Source organism: Anthonomus grandis, chromosome 10 (genome assembly GCF_022605725.1).
Source record: "Anthonomus grandis grandis chromosome 10, icAntGran1.3, whole genome shotgun sequence".
In the NCBI taxonomy this organism is placed as follows: domain Eukaryota; kingdom Metazoa; phylum Arthropoda; class Insecta; order Coleoptera; family Curculionidae; genus Anthonomus; species Anthonomus grandis.
This window is the reverse complement of record NC_065555.1, coordinates 27,381,700-27,399,399: the sequence shown is the minus strand read 5'-3', so window position 1 is coordinate 27,399,399 and position 17,700 is coordinate 27,381,700. Positions and strand designations below refer to the sequence as shown.

The 17,700-nt window shown below is 36.3% G+C and overlaps 1 protein-coding gene across 4 annotated transcripts in view; it reads right to left on the bottom strand.

Annotated features, from left to right (window-relative positions):
• LOC126741031 (probable phospholipid-transporting ATPase IM) overlaps positions 1-17,700 on the bottom strand; it is a 374,205-nt gene that overhangs the window by 276,585 nt on the left and 79,920 nt on the right. The window contains exon 1 of one of the 4 annotated variants that reach the window (XM_050447299.1): positions 15,521-15,677. The exons of the other annotated variants lie outside the window; for them this stretch is intronic. The gene's annotated coding sequence lies outside the window, so the exon portion shown is untranslated. Of the gene's footprint in view, positions 1-15,520; positions 15,678-17,700 lie in introns of those variants that run through there. 4 annotated transcript variants of the gene reach the window in all.

Below are 17,700 nucleotides of genomic sequence, written 5' to 3'. Positions count from 1 at the left end.
TAGAGTGATGTACGTCAGACGTCCCAGTGAACAAAGATTAAACAAAAAGTACATTTGCCCCACAGTTAAACATGGAGGGGGAAATATTCTTGTATGGGGATATTTCTCGGCTCGTGGCATGGGACCCATAGTAGGAATAGTGGGCAAAATGGATCGTTTCATGTACAAAGACATTCTGCAAACATATTTAGTGCCATATATGGATGAAGTCATGCCAGTAACAGCCATATTTCAGCATGACAACGATCCAAAACATGCTTCTCAATTTGTTAAGAGGTGGCTATCCGATGAAAAAATAAAATGTAATGGTCTGGCCATCTCAATCGCCAGACCTAAACCCTATAGAGAATTTATGGCATTACATTAACACCAAAATCAGGCACCTAACATGCTCTAATACAAATATTCTCTTTGAAATAGTGGAAAAGGCTTGGAAAGAAGTGAACAATGACTATATTATGAAATTAATTGAGTCGATGCCAAGACGATGTGCAGATGTTATAAAGGAGAAGGGGTACTACACGAAATATTGAATTGATTTTAATTAAGTTGGGTTATATTTTTTTTAGAATCAAAACTATTTTTTGTTGCTATATTTTTGAATAATAAATTTGCATAAAACAATTTGGTGTTTTATTTATTATGATACAAAAAATATGATAATATGAAAATATAAACAGGCTCTAACTATTCTGGTAAATAATATATAAACTTTACTTATAAAATAGATACTAAAAGATATATAACAGGAAAGTTTAATGTTGCTATCTTCTTGCACAATACTGTATATGTGTCAGGGTCTCAATTCCTAAGAGGGCGTATTATATTACTTCCAGTTATTTCTATTTGATTTTAACAAATGTACAACATCTTGTCAGGATGTATTACAACAATAAAGTTTTAAACAGTAGCAAAACGATAAATGTACTTACATTAACTTGTGGTGTGTTTTAAACATGTAAGAATACAGAATGATACATGTATTGCTTACGTCAGGATCCGAGATCATGATTTGAGATGATACGATACTACATACCTAAAAACTAAAAGGTACCAATTCATCTTCAAATTATAGACATCAGTAGACCTTGTTAAAGGGTTGTTCTCCAATCCAGGTCGAACAAAACCTGATATGTCCAGCATTAGAAATCATGTTGATGAGATAGTGCTCGCAAACACTCCACAAAACAACATAATGCTGTAATGGCCAATAACACATTTTACAAAATGATTCCAGGTGCCGCAACACTCTGGGTAGCACTAGTGCCACGCACCCACTTACACAAGCTAGCGTTTTTTTACGTACCAAGGTATCAGGTAACTACACTTAGCAAGGAAGGATGCGCATTTAAATATTACTTTCTTCATACTGATGAGGGGGATTTACACGGTTCCAGTAGCTGGAACAAGTACTAAAGCCAGTAACTAAAATTTAGCTAATGGAACTATGTAGACACCATTATTTAGTACTTGAGCAAGTAAGCTTTTTAGTCAGTAGTTTAGTCAAGTGAATAGAAGCAGGTCCTATTTAAAAATGATACAAGATAAAATAATACAAGCTTAAAATGATACAAGATAATATGGGGATTGAAGGTTTCGGGGTGAACGAAATAAAAAACAAAATAAAAGCATTGAGATCCACTTATTCTCAGGAGAAGAAAAAAATTAAAGATTCTAAAAAATCGGGAGCTGGCTTAGACAGTATTTATGTGCCAAATGTAAAATGGTTCATTAAAATGGACAGTTTCTTGAACAATTTAGAAGACAATAAAAGGCCCACTCAAGATAATTTAAACACTGTAGAGATATCCATTGTCGAACCCAACAACGCTTTTCTTTGTTAATTTCTTCTGATAAAATATTAGATTATTCTCCACATATACTCAAAATGCATTTTGAATAGATAATCTAACAACTGTACTTGCTGCCATTTTAAAAGTGGTAAACTCTTGAACAAATAAAAATTTATTTTAGTTACTGGCTTTAGTACTTGTTCAAGCTACTGGAACCGTGTAAATCCCCCTTTAATGATTGAAATTATAGACCATTCTTATAACCCATCCCTATTATCGGTGTGGAACTGTCAGCGGCGGCGTCGAAAGTCATCGAGTCCGAGTGACAGTCAATCATCGCGGTCGGTGCTTCCCTGATGTATTCTTTCTTTTTATTGTCCGATCCGCGTTTTATGTAATTGTAAAATACAGTCCATTTTTATTGGTTATTCAAATTTATACGTAGTAAAGGATATGTTATAATTTATTAGTGGTTTAATTTGCCTTTATTACAAAACTAAAAAATTACTTAATCAGGAATCCCAAACATACACAAACATAAAGTAAAACATTGCTCAGTGAAAACTTCCACCTTTGTAATTTGACAGGTATAAATAATTCAATAAAGGCACTAACCACAAACACTGATGAAAAGTTAGGGGAGAACAAGTGTACACTGCTGCGCGACTGTGTTGTGAGTAAAGCTACCGTCGAACTGAATTCTAAAAAGGATCATATTAGAAATATCCCTTACAAGAATCCTGTTAAATATCTGTCATTGCCTATGCGTTTGAGGTTTGGTAAAAACCAAAATTCCCACACATTATAACTTTCTCCGAAGTGACTTTTTACCCACATAAGTGCTATTCCTGTTTATTTCTGTCATCTCTGAAGAACCTCTGAAGACATAAAACTTAAAAGATTTTCACAGATAGCCCTTGACTTTACATGTCCAATCTTAACATTCCCATCAGTTATCGTTGCCTTTTCAATTATTTTTGATGAGTGACAAAAACCAGATAAAATATGATAAGTAAAATAAATTAACGTCTAACATATGTATATGTTATATGAAAAATAGCCAGTGTTGTATCAGTATCAGTTCTAAAATTACCTTGATAAACACACGAATTGTTTACCACAAACTCGGTTCCAATAATATGCAGCGTTCCATTTCCATACTTTTTAGTCTGAAGAGAAAATCCTAGAAACACCTTATCTTTGCCTAGTCAGCAGCGTCAGTCTACAATTTTTATACAAAAAGCCGTAATCTGTAATTTTAGCAAAAAGATAGTACTAAATAAGCAGCTTACTATGTTACTTTAAATTTGTAATTTTTAAATAAAAATTGTTCTTAAAAAGTGATTTTATATATGCAAAACGAAATATATATATACATATATATCTTCATCATTAATCACTCTCCATAGTTAGATGAACGAGGCTGAGCAATAAGACAGAGATTTCTACGGTCAGGCTGCAATATTGTCAAATGATCAACTTTTTGTGTTACCATACATGGCTGGAACCGAGGCCTGGATACTCGCGAGTGGGTCGTACTACATCGCGAGTGTTCGGAACCGGGTCAAACCTGGACCTTTGCTGTCGACGACACATCTATGTAGACGCTGAGGTCAACAGACTTCAGATTGTTTTTTGGCTTCGGTCAGGTGCGGTTTCAGCGAAGAGCTGAGGACCTATCGCCCAGGTCCTATAGTCGCCTATCACGGCCTCAGCTAAAAACCTCTAGACAGTTGTTCACAGAGAAGGTAAGCTCCAACCCAAAAAAGAATCCCTGAGACAGCAGCAATATTGCTCTCAGTAACGGGCAAACACAGCGGGCAAAACGGCTCCCAAGAGGAGTAAGAGAGCTGGAGAGGAAGAAGGTAATAACAAACGCCCTCTAAAGCAACCACCTCGTTTACCACCCAAAGGGGGCGGACCTGGGGAACCTAAAGGGCCAAAGTCAGGTAGCAGGAGAACCGTTTAGAAAAAAAAAGGCTGCACCACACTTTAAAGTACTACAAGCCAATCTGCAGCATGCTAGGGTTGCAAGCACTGTCCTGGCAAAAATCTTCGATAAGGCGAAAATCGATCACCCTTATCCAAGAACCATGGAACTTCAATAAAGATCGAGGCTGTGGATTGGGTATTACCACTGGTAAAATAATCAAACCACTCTATGTATGCTTATCAGTAATAACATTAACCATTTTACTCGCTCAGATCTCTGCGAGAGGGACACCATAGCGGCCCACGTCTTCTTCCCGGGTGGTGCAATTATATGCTCTGCCTGCATACTTGCCGGGCGATGCAGCAGAACAACCTTCCCCACAGATGGTAGAAAATCTGATTGCATACTGCAAAAAGAAAAACCTGCAATTTATCCTAGGATGTGATGAAACTCAAACCACACAGCCTAGGAAAGCACAAACATTAATCACAGAGGTGAGTCTCTCTTCAACTATATACTAGGGGAGGGAATAACAATTAATAATCCAGGCCATGAGCCAACCTTTATAACTAAAAACAGAAAAGAAGTACTAGATTTAATTATTAGTTCAAACTATATTGGCAGCGAGGTCATACCAACTGAATAGTGTCATCGGAGCCATCATGTTCAGATCACAGATACATACGGTTTGACATTGCTATCGGTAATAGACCAAGAGTTGAGTACAGAAACGTGAGATATACTGATTGGGTCGCATATAAATAGATCTTACCGAAGAACCTTACTATCCTATGACAAAACTATAAAGAAACATAATCAGCTAAATTACACGGCTGATAAAGTGTCTGAAGCTATTGTAACAGCATATCATAAAAGCTGTCCACTGAAGGTGAAGCGTGCCAAAACCATTAACAATGAAACGTCTCGCAGACCAAGAATCTACAAAGTGCTCTCAACCGAACGTGAACAGGAGCTGGAGTCGTTAAAACGCGCCGATGGCACTTTCACGCAAACCAGACAAGAGACGCATGAGGTCCTAGTACAAACACACTTTCCTGGATCCAAATTGCTTCACCACTTTAAAGAAAATGCTGGGCCAGACCCCGGCGATTATCCAAAAAAAACTAGCTTTTTACCAGAAACATAATTTCGCCTATTACGATTAAAGGTGCTATTAAATCACCAGGAGGGAACGAATTCTATCTAGTACTTCTGCATGTTGGGTTGATCTTATTTTTACCCTAATTGTTAGCACTACTTAGAGCCAGTCTAGGAGTGATTGGGGTTCATTTCAATGTCCTGGAAAACCATCAACGTAACATACATACTGAAAACCGGGCGACCAATAGCCGAGGCATATTCGCTCAGGCCAATAAGCCTAACATCGTTTCTGTTGAAGACCCTGGAGAAGGTCATTGCTGGACACATCAGAGATGTGGTCCTGGAGAAACGGCCGCTCAATGTCCACCAGCACACCTACCAGGCAGGTAAATCAACTTAGCTCTCATAATAACAATCTTGTAACGAGCATCAGCTGAAACAAAAGAAAGTGGCAGTGCCGGCCTTCTTAGACATAGAAAGGGCCTTCAACAATGCACTGCCACGCTCACTCTATGAATCGACAGCAGCAAGAGGAGTCAGCCCTCTTATCTGCAACTGGATCAAAGCCATGCTAAGTAAGAGAAGAATAACGACCACCTTACAGGGCGAACGTGTGCATTTCAGGGCTAAGATTGCCCGCAGGGAGGGGTACTATCTCCTCTCTTGTGGGCGCTAATCATTGACGATCTGTTGGCCATAATTCGACTGTGATCTGGTGATCCTGTTAGAAGGAAAAAATGAGAAAGCAATCTCAACAGCAGTACAAGAAGTGCTGAACATCACCCTAAATTGGTGCGAGAGGGACGAAATGTCCATTAATCCGCATAAAATTGTGACAGTGTTATTCACCAGAAAAAGGAATATGACCGAACTCAAACCGCCAATTCTGGGAGGTGAAACCATCCAATTTGTAACGAAGGCGAGATATCTTGGGATAACTTTAGATAGGACGCTTAACTGGAACTCGCATCTTGACAAAACAATCAAGAAAGCAAAACTATCCCTATGAAACTACCGCAGGATATGCGGCAAAACCTGGGGAATGAACTCAAAACAGATGCAGTGGTTATACACACACAGGTCATTAGACCTACTATATCCTACGGCTCTTTGGTGTGGTGGAGCAAAGCAACATAACAAACTGGCCAAAACAAAACTTAAGAGCCTTTAAAGGCAGGCCTACTTGCTCATTACGAGGGCGATCAGAACCACCCTGATAGCCGCCATGGAAGTACTACTTGGACTGACCCTTCTGCATATATACCAGCAGGGGGAAGCCATAAGAACTACTTACAGGCTGCACTATGTCATAAATGCCATCTCGGCAAACAAAGTCTGGATGGAATCAACTGAACTGGTTGAGAAGGTGTGCAGTCACAGCACGCTTTTTTCTTAGAACAAAAATACCCTAACATGGATTCCGGAACATGCTGGGCTTACAAGAAATGAGGCGGCTGACAAGCTAGCCAAAAAAGGGGTGTAATCTAAACTGATAGGTCCAGAACCAGCATTGGGCATTACCTACAATACGATAAAACACACGATCTCAAACCTGGTGCAGGACACAACCATGCGGCTTTTATACCGGACGTAACAAAGAAGTTAACAGATACCATAAGGGAACTCAACAGGAAGCACCTAAAAGCCCTAATGGGAATGTATACCGGCCACTGCAGACTGCGTCACCACATGAATAAGGTTGGTTTGGCAGAAATCAACGACTGCAGACTATGCATGGAGGAAGACGACACTGCAGAGCACATCCCACGCATGCACAATCATCACGCATGCATGCACATCGTCCGGCATTAGAGAGAATCAGGCAGGCCATCTTCGGCAATGCCTTACCTAAGACGGAAGACATTAAGAATGCTTCTCCTAGTCAAATTATCGAATTTTACAGAGGGCGGACTTGAACGGGGAAGTATAAACACCTAGGAGTGAGCCCACAATAGACCTAGGGTCGCAGTTGAGGGACACAAGGTGCCGCACTCACAACAAACCTAAACCTAGTAGTAGTAGTAGTAAGGGTGGGGGAGCTAGAGCTCGGCAAGTAGGCCTGAGCAGTCCCTTTTCGCCAACCCTAAAATCACCCACCCCTACGCCTCCACTCCCAATGCGCGGTCTTCACTGAGTCGGCCTATCCTTTTAATAAAGGCTTGCACGTTGTCCCAGTCCAGATCTTTAAGATCTTTCCTGGGTGATATGTTTTTTGCTAAGACCGAGACAAGGTTCGGGGCCTAGGAAGGGGTTAACGGAACCTTGTCTTGCCAGTTCGTCGGCCCGCTCATTGCTCTCAACACCTGGGTTGTCCTGGGACCCACCTCAGTCTCACTTCCTTGTGTGCTGCAAGCCTTTCCAATGCGTCTCTGCATTCCTGGACTAGCGCTGAGCTGGCCCTGGGTTTCTGAATCGCCTTGAGGGCAGCTTGACTATCGGAGTAGATGCAAATCCTTCTGTCACCTTTCAATAACCTAAACCTAATTTAACTTAAAGGGATTGATTGATTCCCTTGATTCAATAGATTTTTCTTTGATGCAAAATAGACAATTTCTACACAGATATATTCTTCGATGCTGCATCGAACACTTGGGCTGTAAAGATCATATTGCGTTAATTCATTATTGTGAACGGTTCCTAAGCGTATGAATATCCAATAATAAAGTTATAAAGAATGAATAAAATTCTGATTGTACGTTGTCTTTTGGAGAAGGGATTATTAAAGCTGGAGTTAGTATTGGGAGAAGAGGCGCTAAAAAGCCGTCTAATAAAGCATTCGTAATTCACTACGATAAACACTGCAATATTTCTGACTATCGTACTTCGTGATTTGAAGACGATCCCTCTGAAAATAATGGTTTTTTTTAAATAGGCTTTAAGGCAAACATCAGCCAAACTATGATAATCTAAATTTCTTCTTCTATTTCTTAAGCACTTTAATCAGTAGGTGTAAATATCTGACATCCTCCGGCTACATTCTACAGATTTTCAAAGCTTTGGCTTCCGTATGTACATCTATCAGTAACACTTGCATCTTTTGCAATAGTTATGAGTAGGAATTACTTAAAATAGTAAATCCTCTGTTTCAGGAATTATTTGAGCCGAGATCAGCCAATAGTTTCATGCGGCTTTGTCAACATATTTTTGCATAATCTAGTTAATATGTCTTCTATGTAGGAGTCTTGTTTTCAGCTTTGTATTTTTTCAGCAGTTGTTTGAAGATGTATTTGAATATCATTTTCTCTTAACCTGGATAAGGTGAATTCATCAACTTGATTAATGGCTGAGCATAAATCTGATTCAGCGGACTTTCTGTAAAAATAATTTCTAAGATTAGTAACTTGTTGGTCTAGTTCTTAACTCTGTAAGCGTTCTTCCATCCTAGTACCGTAAAAGCATGGTCCTTTCGACAGCACTTCTTGGACGATGATTTCTGTGCTCACTAAGCAAGCAGTATCCTAATTTTCCTTTGGAGGTGTTTAATATTGCTTTGGCTTCATGTAATAATTTCAAATGATTATCTCAGTATTTAGTAGGCATATATATTATTAATAACTTTAGACAAATTGTTGCTATTGAATCTAAATTAAAAAAAAAATTGACGTTGGTTTTTTTTTGCTCGCCTTATTCCTAAATACTGTAAAATCGTGTTTCCATTTTCCATATGATAGTTATTCTAGTATATCTTTCCTTTTTGGATGTTTAACGTTTGACACTTATCCATTCCAAAATGCATCCTTATATCAGTCGAGAATTCATCTACAATTCCTAGTAAGTTGATGTTAAGTCCCAAGAGTTTTAGATCGTCTATACAAAGCATGTGGTTAATTTTATTTGTAAAGTTTAATATTGTCAACAAAGGGTTCATTATCAGGCAGAACCATATGGACTCAGTACGTCTTCTTGAAATATGCCTTTTTTAATTTTGATGTCATGCTGCAGTCGGGTTCATTAAGTTGTATAGTAGTAATCCACGTCGACATGACATGTTCTAAAAAGTTAATCATTTGAGGATTTATTTTGTAAATTTTTATTATTTGTATCACTCAGTTATGAGGTACTGAATCAAAGGCCTTTTTGTAATCATTAAAATCCACGAAAATATTTTTCTTTTTGTGGTATGCCTGCCTTCCTATTATGGAGTCAACGACTAGTTGCTCCTTATATCCCATGGCATCAGTTATTGATCTGCAATCATATTGTTGTGTCCACAGTAATCGTATACTGAGAACACAACATATCTTCTGAGCAATACAGGATATTATGAGCATTTTGTATTAGGTTGGCAAGCAGGTAATTGAGCGGTGTTTCGCAGGATCTTCTTAGTTAAGATGGTTTTATTATGTTAATTATCTATGTAGTATATTTAGTTTTGTACTAAATTGTAAAAATTATGTGATCTTCGAAATGAATAAATAAAACGTCTCATAAAAAGGTCTTTTTTTTTAAAGCAAAATAGGTCAGGATTTATTTAACTTAAAAACAAAGCATCCATGGACCTGTATTTATATAAGTCAGTTGTCACAAACTGATATAAAGAATTATCCTTTACAAAATAAATATGAGAGATATCATTTTTGTTTTAAAACAATAGAAAACAGTGTTTTATCGTTATTTGTTAATAAAACTTGCTTTTTAGTAGTTGTAAAGCCATGTTGTTTAATGCATAATTTTTGTCCTAAACCTTGCGTTTCATAATTTCTCGATGAAAGTGATTTTAATATAATTGGCAAAATTCCACACGTCAAACGTACAAAACGTACATTGCGTGTTAAGTGTGGTCATTTTCAGTTGGAAAAATTAAATCCCTGCAGAAGTCTCCTCGATTTCGATTTTGATTAATTTACCTTGGGATCGCGTGAGCCAACTATCTGTATTTTATTTAATAGATGATTATTCGGTCTTTTAAGTGATTTACTCAATTTCGTATAAATAATTGGTTTTTATGGCAAAATGCAACATTAAGATAGGTCATGGGTACCTATAGAATATTGTATGTTAGGTAATATTTGCAAGGCAAAGCGTTATACAAAAAGGATAATATTGGAAAACAAATTGAGCGAAAGAGGGCTATCCTGGGTGTATCAGATAACTCCACTCTTCTGATGTTGATTCAGAACTCTCTAGATTTATAAAAACGCTATCTAATCTGTCTCATAAATCCTTTCCTTTAAGGCCTCTCAAACTGAAAAAAACATAAACCTTGGTCTACCCAAGGCTTACGTACATCTGCTAAGAACATGCGTTCATTATTCAATCTTGGAAAATTCTCGGACAGCGCTTTTTTTCATGTAAGGCTATATAAAAAAGTTTATCAAAGGACTCTAAAAGCGGCAAAAGACATTTACTATAACAGGAGACTAGCAAAGTCTGGTAATGTCGCTAAAGAATCATGGTCGATTGTTAATAATCTTAGAAATAAACCCTCTAAGTCCAATACTATCTCTACCTCTCCTGAGAACCTCAACAATTATTTTGTAAATGTAGCGAAGAATCTAACGAGTACCATAGCTCCTACCCACGATCCACTTTCTTATCTTTCTAGTGCAGATAAGAATTAACAGTTTTTTCTTTACTCCAATAGTATTACCTCAGCTTCGCAGTACAATTAGGGAAATCAAAAATAAGAGCTCTTCTGGAACCGATGGACTCACGTTGAACACGTTTCTAAACCTGCCAGAGTGTACACTAAACCATCTTACAAATTTAATCAACTTGTCTTTTCAAAAAGGAGTTTTTCCCTACTGCCTTAAGAAGGCAATAATAATCCCTCTACATAAAGGAGGAGATAAAGATCAGTCTTCCAATTATCGCTCAATTGCTCTTCTTCCCACACTATGAAAAATTATTGAAAGTGAAAAAAAGGCTCCTATCATTTGTACTGAAATTTAAAATACTCACTCCTCAACAATTTGAATTTTAAATAACAAATGCACAAATGATGCTGTTTTCCCTTTTTAATCATGTATACTGTACCTTAAAAAACCCACGGCAACAATCTTCTATGATTTGTCTAAAGCTTTTTATTGCGTATACCATGATATCTTAATAAAAAAGTTGCAACACTACGGGTTTAGAGTGTAATGTAATATAATGTAGGGTAATGTCAAACAGCTGATTTTTTTAATTTTTTACAATTCGCCACGATAGTGATATTTTAGCTCTTCCTCTATATTTACTTTCTAAACTGTTTTACTAAACTGTGTCCCAGTGGATCTATAAAAGACTAGTCCTGCTTACAAAACCTATACCGTATAAATATCACGTAAGTAAAAATAACACGAATCTATTACATACATACATACAACTATGAGCAAATGTTGACATTACTTTTATGGGCAAACAAAAAAAAACTAATAAATAAACAGTAGTTTACTATCTTTTTCATAATTTAATAAAACACAAAGCGTTAATAGAAAAGCGGCAAAATGATTCAGCAGGTTAATTCGGGTGGTAGTTATTACAACAGAGCAGTGCGTTTCAAGATCAAATTACATTTCTTTGGGTAACTGACGACCTTGAGATAGTTTTCAACGAAGATTACGAGGTTTTTAAATATCAGTAGGCACTTGGAATGGTGACCGCAATGACCGCAGACTCGGTGAATGTTGTTTTGTTGTTACGATGACTAGGAAGATAATTTTTAGGAAATTATATAAGATTTTATAAAAATATAAATACACAGTCAAGTACAAGGCATAGATAAAGTAATAAAAAATAATTGTTTCCTTCTTTAAAAAATTAAAACGGTGTTTGTACAGGGTGTCCCATTTTCATGCGTTTAAGGGGTATCTCGCTTATGCGTGGAGATAGAAACTTGCGGTTTTCGCGACAGTTTGCTACTTTTATGTGAAACTTAATATGCCGTTGTCAAAAATTTGACAGCTGTCATAGTTTTTAATCTACAAGGCCTTTTTTCACAATTTTAGATTTTCGAATACTTCTTGTATCTACTTACTGATAACATCTTAAAAAAGTGAGAAATGATCTTGAAAGTATTTTTTCCGTAAAATTTGATTCCGACATTCATTTTATTGTAAGGTGTTTTATTTTTGAGAAAAAAAATTAAATATAATTTTCTTAAATGGAATACCCTGTATATTTATAGACCCGTTAATTAGTAGTAATTATATTTAAATTGGTCGTATTTTACCCTTTTCAAAAATATATCACACTATGCACTTTTTTTCAAAAAAAAGCAAATAAAGGGAAATTTTTAAATGAGCATCAAATATTATGGATGTACAACAATGCGGTAACTATTTTAACTAACATGGCAACTTTTGTATTTCTGTATATCAAATAAATTTATCGGTGAACAAACTTAAGGCATCATTATATTTTTAATCTGCTAACAAAAGCGGGCACCAAAAAATACACAAAGCTTTCGTTAATGAATTACAAAAAAATCCGGCAAAGTGCGTTTATACTGGAGCGACAGTTAACTGCGTTTGGGATTCCCATATACGTTTATTGGTTATGGTGTATATAATATTTCAGTAGTATAAACAGTTGTTTTATGCACCGTTTTATTCGTTTTAAACATTAAATAATCATGGAACTCGATACTGTTTTACCCGGGAATAGTTCTGATGACAATATTCAAATGGAGAATGAAATAGAAATTCCTTCATATCGTTCGGACAGTGATTCGGAGATTGAAGCATTAGAAACAAAACAAAAGCGTGGCGAGAGTAAGCAGTGGCTCTTTGTAAGAAAATTTGCATGTGTTAAAGAAGCGGAGGACGTTGTTCGTGCAGAAAATACTTGGTCTATTTTAATAACACGTATGACTGAAGAAGGAAAGATAAGGTTTTATCGCTGTAACAAAGTAAAACGTCGTGGCCCTCAGTGTGCGGCACAAATTTATTTACTGTTTGAAGCTACATCAAATGCTGTTTTGCTCTATCGTGTAGAGGCTGCCCATAACCACGAGTCGATTGGAATTCGTTCTGATTACGGAATAAGTCAGGAAGTTAAGACAGAAATAAACAAACTATTTGATTTACATTTGAAGCCTAAAGATATTTTAAAAAGTCTTAGTAAGATGGAGGGAGTAAAATTACCATCAATGAACAATTGAACAATTATCTATCAAGTCGTAGACGTGTTAAATACGGTTCCTCAACTATAAGTCTAGGAGAACTGGAGCGATGGATATTAAATCATACAGCAGTTCCCGAGGACATACACCAAGTGTTTGTACTTTCTTATTATATATTCGAGGATGAACCAATGTCCTTTCGCTTTGCATTGTCTACAAAACATTTACTGGGGTTAGCAGAACGTCATGCAAATATTATCCATGCTGATGCGACATACAAGTTGATTTGGCAAGGGTTCCCGGTATTAGTTGTAGGAACTACAGATACATAGAAAACATAGAAAATTTCATCCGATATGTCTAGGAGTTTCGACAAACGAGCGTCAGGAAGATTTTACCATGTTATTTAATAGTTTAAAAGAACAAGTTTTGTTTGTATACGGACATTCTCTACAACCGTCGGTATTAGTTTGTGATGCCGCAAAATGCATCCAAAATGTTTTTACAGAAGTCTTTGGTCCTGAACCCATTGTGAGAATGTGTTGGGCACATGCAAAAACAAAAATGCAAACCAGGGTTGAACAAACTTGCTCAGACAAAAACGCCCGAAAGAATATATTACAAGACATTGATGCTTTACAGTCCGTTACTTCTCCTGAACATTTTACTAGCGCATCACAGCTTTTTATGAGGAAATGGAAACCCAAACTAATTTTATTAAATACTTCAAAGAAGAGTGGTTCACTCAAAATCGCAATTGGTACCTAGGTGCTGCCCCAGGATCACCAGCCACAAACAACGCACTGGAATCGTTTAATAGAACCATAAAAGATACATTACGCGAAAGATTTCCTTTGTCTCGTTTTCTGGTTATCGCATCGGAGATGGTTAACGAATGCGGTCCTGCAAAACTACAGAGGAGTCCTTTTCAATTACTCCGCTTATTAAACTTCCTGATTGGACAAAAGCATATCAATGGGCAAAATTAGACAAAAAAATAAAGGTGTTAGATGCTGACACGAAGAACAATGTCTATATAGTACCAGGAGGTCAATTATTGGATGTTCAGGCTGAAAAACTTTGGGAAACTTTTGATGAATTCAAAGAATTTTTTTTTCCACTTGGAGAGTAACAATTCCCAAAGAAAAAGATGATTGGATGAATGGTAGCTGCAATTGTCCACAGTTTTTTAAGATGTATATGTGCAAACATCTTCTGGGCCTAGCAATTAGATTAAAATATACAGTTCCGCCTGTAGAGGCAAAAAATATCCATATTGGACAAAAAAGAAAGCGTGGACGTCCATCAAAATCCAAACCTGCTTTGGTAATTTAGTGATGTTTTTAATTTATTGAAGTTTTATTAATAATTTGTATGAAGTATGAAGTTCAAACAGTTTTTAGAAGCTTTATTATTTAAATAGCTATCCAGCTAGTATAAAACAGTCGACAATATTAACTTTATTAGATGCTCAATAAGTATTTTTGTTGCTCCACCCAGTTTTTAAACGTGCTAAAAAGTATAAAAACTGATGTTCGATTAAATACTACCCAAATAAAAAACGATTTTAGAAATTCAATACAAATTTTGATGTACGAGTACTAGGCCATAAATTAATAATACAAATTATAAAAATTAGGTGCTTATAATCGTATTTACACCGATTTGTATTAAATATATCTAATTCTACATAAAAAAGAAGAAAACTTGTAATTTAGAATAAAACATTAAATAAATTAACAATAATTATTAAGCAAATGCCTATATACATAAAATTATAAACATTTTCTCTAATACACAGCTGGCATAGCTTTTGGATTCTTTCCAAGGCTTTCAGAATAATCATAGAGCGACTTCTCAATTCTCTAAAGACATATTCTATAGCGCCACGCATATTTTGAATTGAATCATATATCGCCTTTTGTAAAACTTATTTTGAAGCCCCATAAAAAAATCCAGAATGGAAAGGTCAGGGAACCTAGGTGGCCACCGAACAGGTCCAATAATTGGAAAAATGTTCATCCAGCCAGTTTGTCACAGGTCGCGCATTGTGCGCTGGAGCTCCATCTTGCTGGAAATATATATTTTGAGCTAGACGAACATCATCCTTCCTCAAGAATCGAATAAGTTGGCGTGAAAAATGTCCAATTAGCGATAAGCTGTTAAGCTACCTTCATACATAACATATGCAATTTTTCTTTCAAAAATAAAACATGAGATACTCAACCCAAATCTGCCCTGACATTCTCTTGGAAAAATGTTATGCGGATTTTCTTGCGCCCCAGTATCGTGAATTATGTCTATTTAAAATTCCACTACTTGATAAAAATGCCTCGTCCGACCATATAACTTGTCTCTTAAAATTTCTGGTACGGCACCGGTATACGAACCAATGACAAAATTGAAGGCGTCTACAAGAGTTTTCCGGATCTACAGCAACACTTGCTAGCATGTTAATAGTGTCTTCTTCAATTTATAGGTTATAATTTTTGGGTATTTTTTGTTTACATGAACCATATTGTATTAAATTGTTTTTAATTTGGGTAAATAACCTTGTATTAGGATGAGGCCTTTGTGGATTACTATATTGTAAAAAATAATAGAATTAAATTACTTCAGGAAATTCTAAATTAAAAAATAAAATCTTACCTCTGGAAGTAAAGTTCAGCTGCTTCATCCGCGTTGTCGATTTTCAAATCTATTTTGCATAGCTATTATTTTATTGCTTAAAAATTCATAAACACAAATTTATAATTTTTTAATAATTTTGAGTCTTGCGGCAGAAAGTTTAAATTATTGATTGAAGTGTCAATCATCTCCATGGTTACCGATTATTAAAAACTAATATTTAGATTTGCCCTTCGCAACAGCCAACTAGAAAAATATTTAAAAGTTTTGAAATATTAGGATACATACGAGACAAATATATGATTATATTACGATTATAAGCACCTATAAACATACAGGGTGTTTTATTTAAGAAAGCTATATTTTACTTTTTTTCTCAAAAATAAAAAACCTTACAATAAAATGGATGCCGGAATCAAATTTTTTATTTTTTCAATATGTTATACAGTAACAAAGATACGAGGAATGTTCGAAAATCTAAAATTTTTAAAAAGACCCTGTAGATTCAAAACTATGAAAGCTGTCAACGTTTTGACAACGGCAAATTAAGTTTCACAAAAAAGTAGCAAATTGTTGTACCAAACTGCAATAGTTTGCTACTTTTTTGTGACGCATTTTTTGTCCACGGATAAGCGAGATACCCCCGTAAAATGGGACACCCTGTACACTCACTTTATATTTTAAGAAATTTATTTACTCTACGGGATAGTTTCTTTGCTGAAAAGATGAAAGTGAAAGAGATAAAATTGAGAGATATACATGAAACACTTTGAACACACGTATAATACCACCGATTGAAACACATCAAGAATAGATTCTACCAAATGACGATAACGCTAAAACTGGAATAACTCTCAGATGTAAATAGCTCTAACAGATGTAAAGAGCTCCGTGTGGAGCTATTTACATCTGTGATGTAAAGAGCTCCGTGTGGAGCTATTTACATCTGTGGTATATACTAGAGATGAAACGGATAGTTGTTTGGCCGGATACCAGATACCGAATATTCGGCGGGCAGCGTGGCCGGAGGGCCGAATATCCGGCGGCCGGATATCCAGCGGCCGGATATCTTGCCATCGAAATCGGGTTTAATCGACGTCTTTCGTTTAAAATTCGATTATATCGACCGGGGGCACGTCGTGGAGTCGGTTCCATATTAGTTTAGTTTCTGCGTAGTTTGACCGAGCGCGTGTTGTTAGTGACGTTTCAAAATCGGTTTAGTTCCTGCGTAGATAGAGTGCAGATAGTTTTATTGTTTAGAAGTTCTAAATATGTTGTCGAACACAAAAAGGTCGCCAATATGGCAATATTTTGACATAAATAAGGACAACAATAGGTGGGCTGACTGTTTGCTGTCCCAGCTTCAATTTAGAAATTTTCGGGTAAATTTAGAAATTACCTATATTCTAGGTACTTCCGCCATGACTAACCACGTAAAATCAAAACATCCCGAGAAGTTTGCTTTGCTTAACAAAGCTAAAGGCAAAGAAGAAACTACCATGCTTGAGAAGTCTGGTGCCTCTAGTACAAGTTGGTTTTTGAGAACGACAGAAAAGCAGCTAACTTTATCAAAATGCGTTGAGCGAAAACAAGTTTGGAATGTTAATGATTTAAAGGCAAAAAAATATCATTATTTAATTGCAGAAATGATTGCACTAGATAATGATCGTAGAAAGAGTTGGATTTAAAAGACTTCTTCAACATGCTTTACCTCACTATGAATTACCAAGTCGCACATATATAACCCAAAAAATTATTCCAGATATCTACAACAGAATTATTGAAAAAATCAAAGGAAGCATTTCAAATGCTGTCGCATTTTCTGTCACTTCTGATATATGGACGTGTACGCACAATAACTCTAGCTTTCTGAGTTTCACAGCCCATTGGGTGTCTCCGGAATTCCAACTTCAACACGGAGTTCTTGCTATGAAACCATTCTCTGGAGCCCACACAGGGGAAAACATAGCAAATGAACTCAATGCTATTGCAGCTCGATGGGATATTCACCAAAATTAAATACATGTACTTGTTCATGACAGCGGTGCAAACATGGTGAAAGGTGTTCGCATGGCAGAGTATAGTTCTGCCAGATGTTTCATTCGTGAGTCATTTAAGATACAGCCCTAAGTAATCGAAATAATAAGCAAAGGCAGACATCTCGTTACACATTTTAATCATTCGGGGTTAGCTCAAGAAAA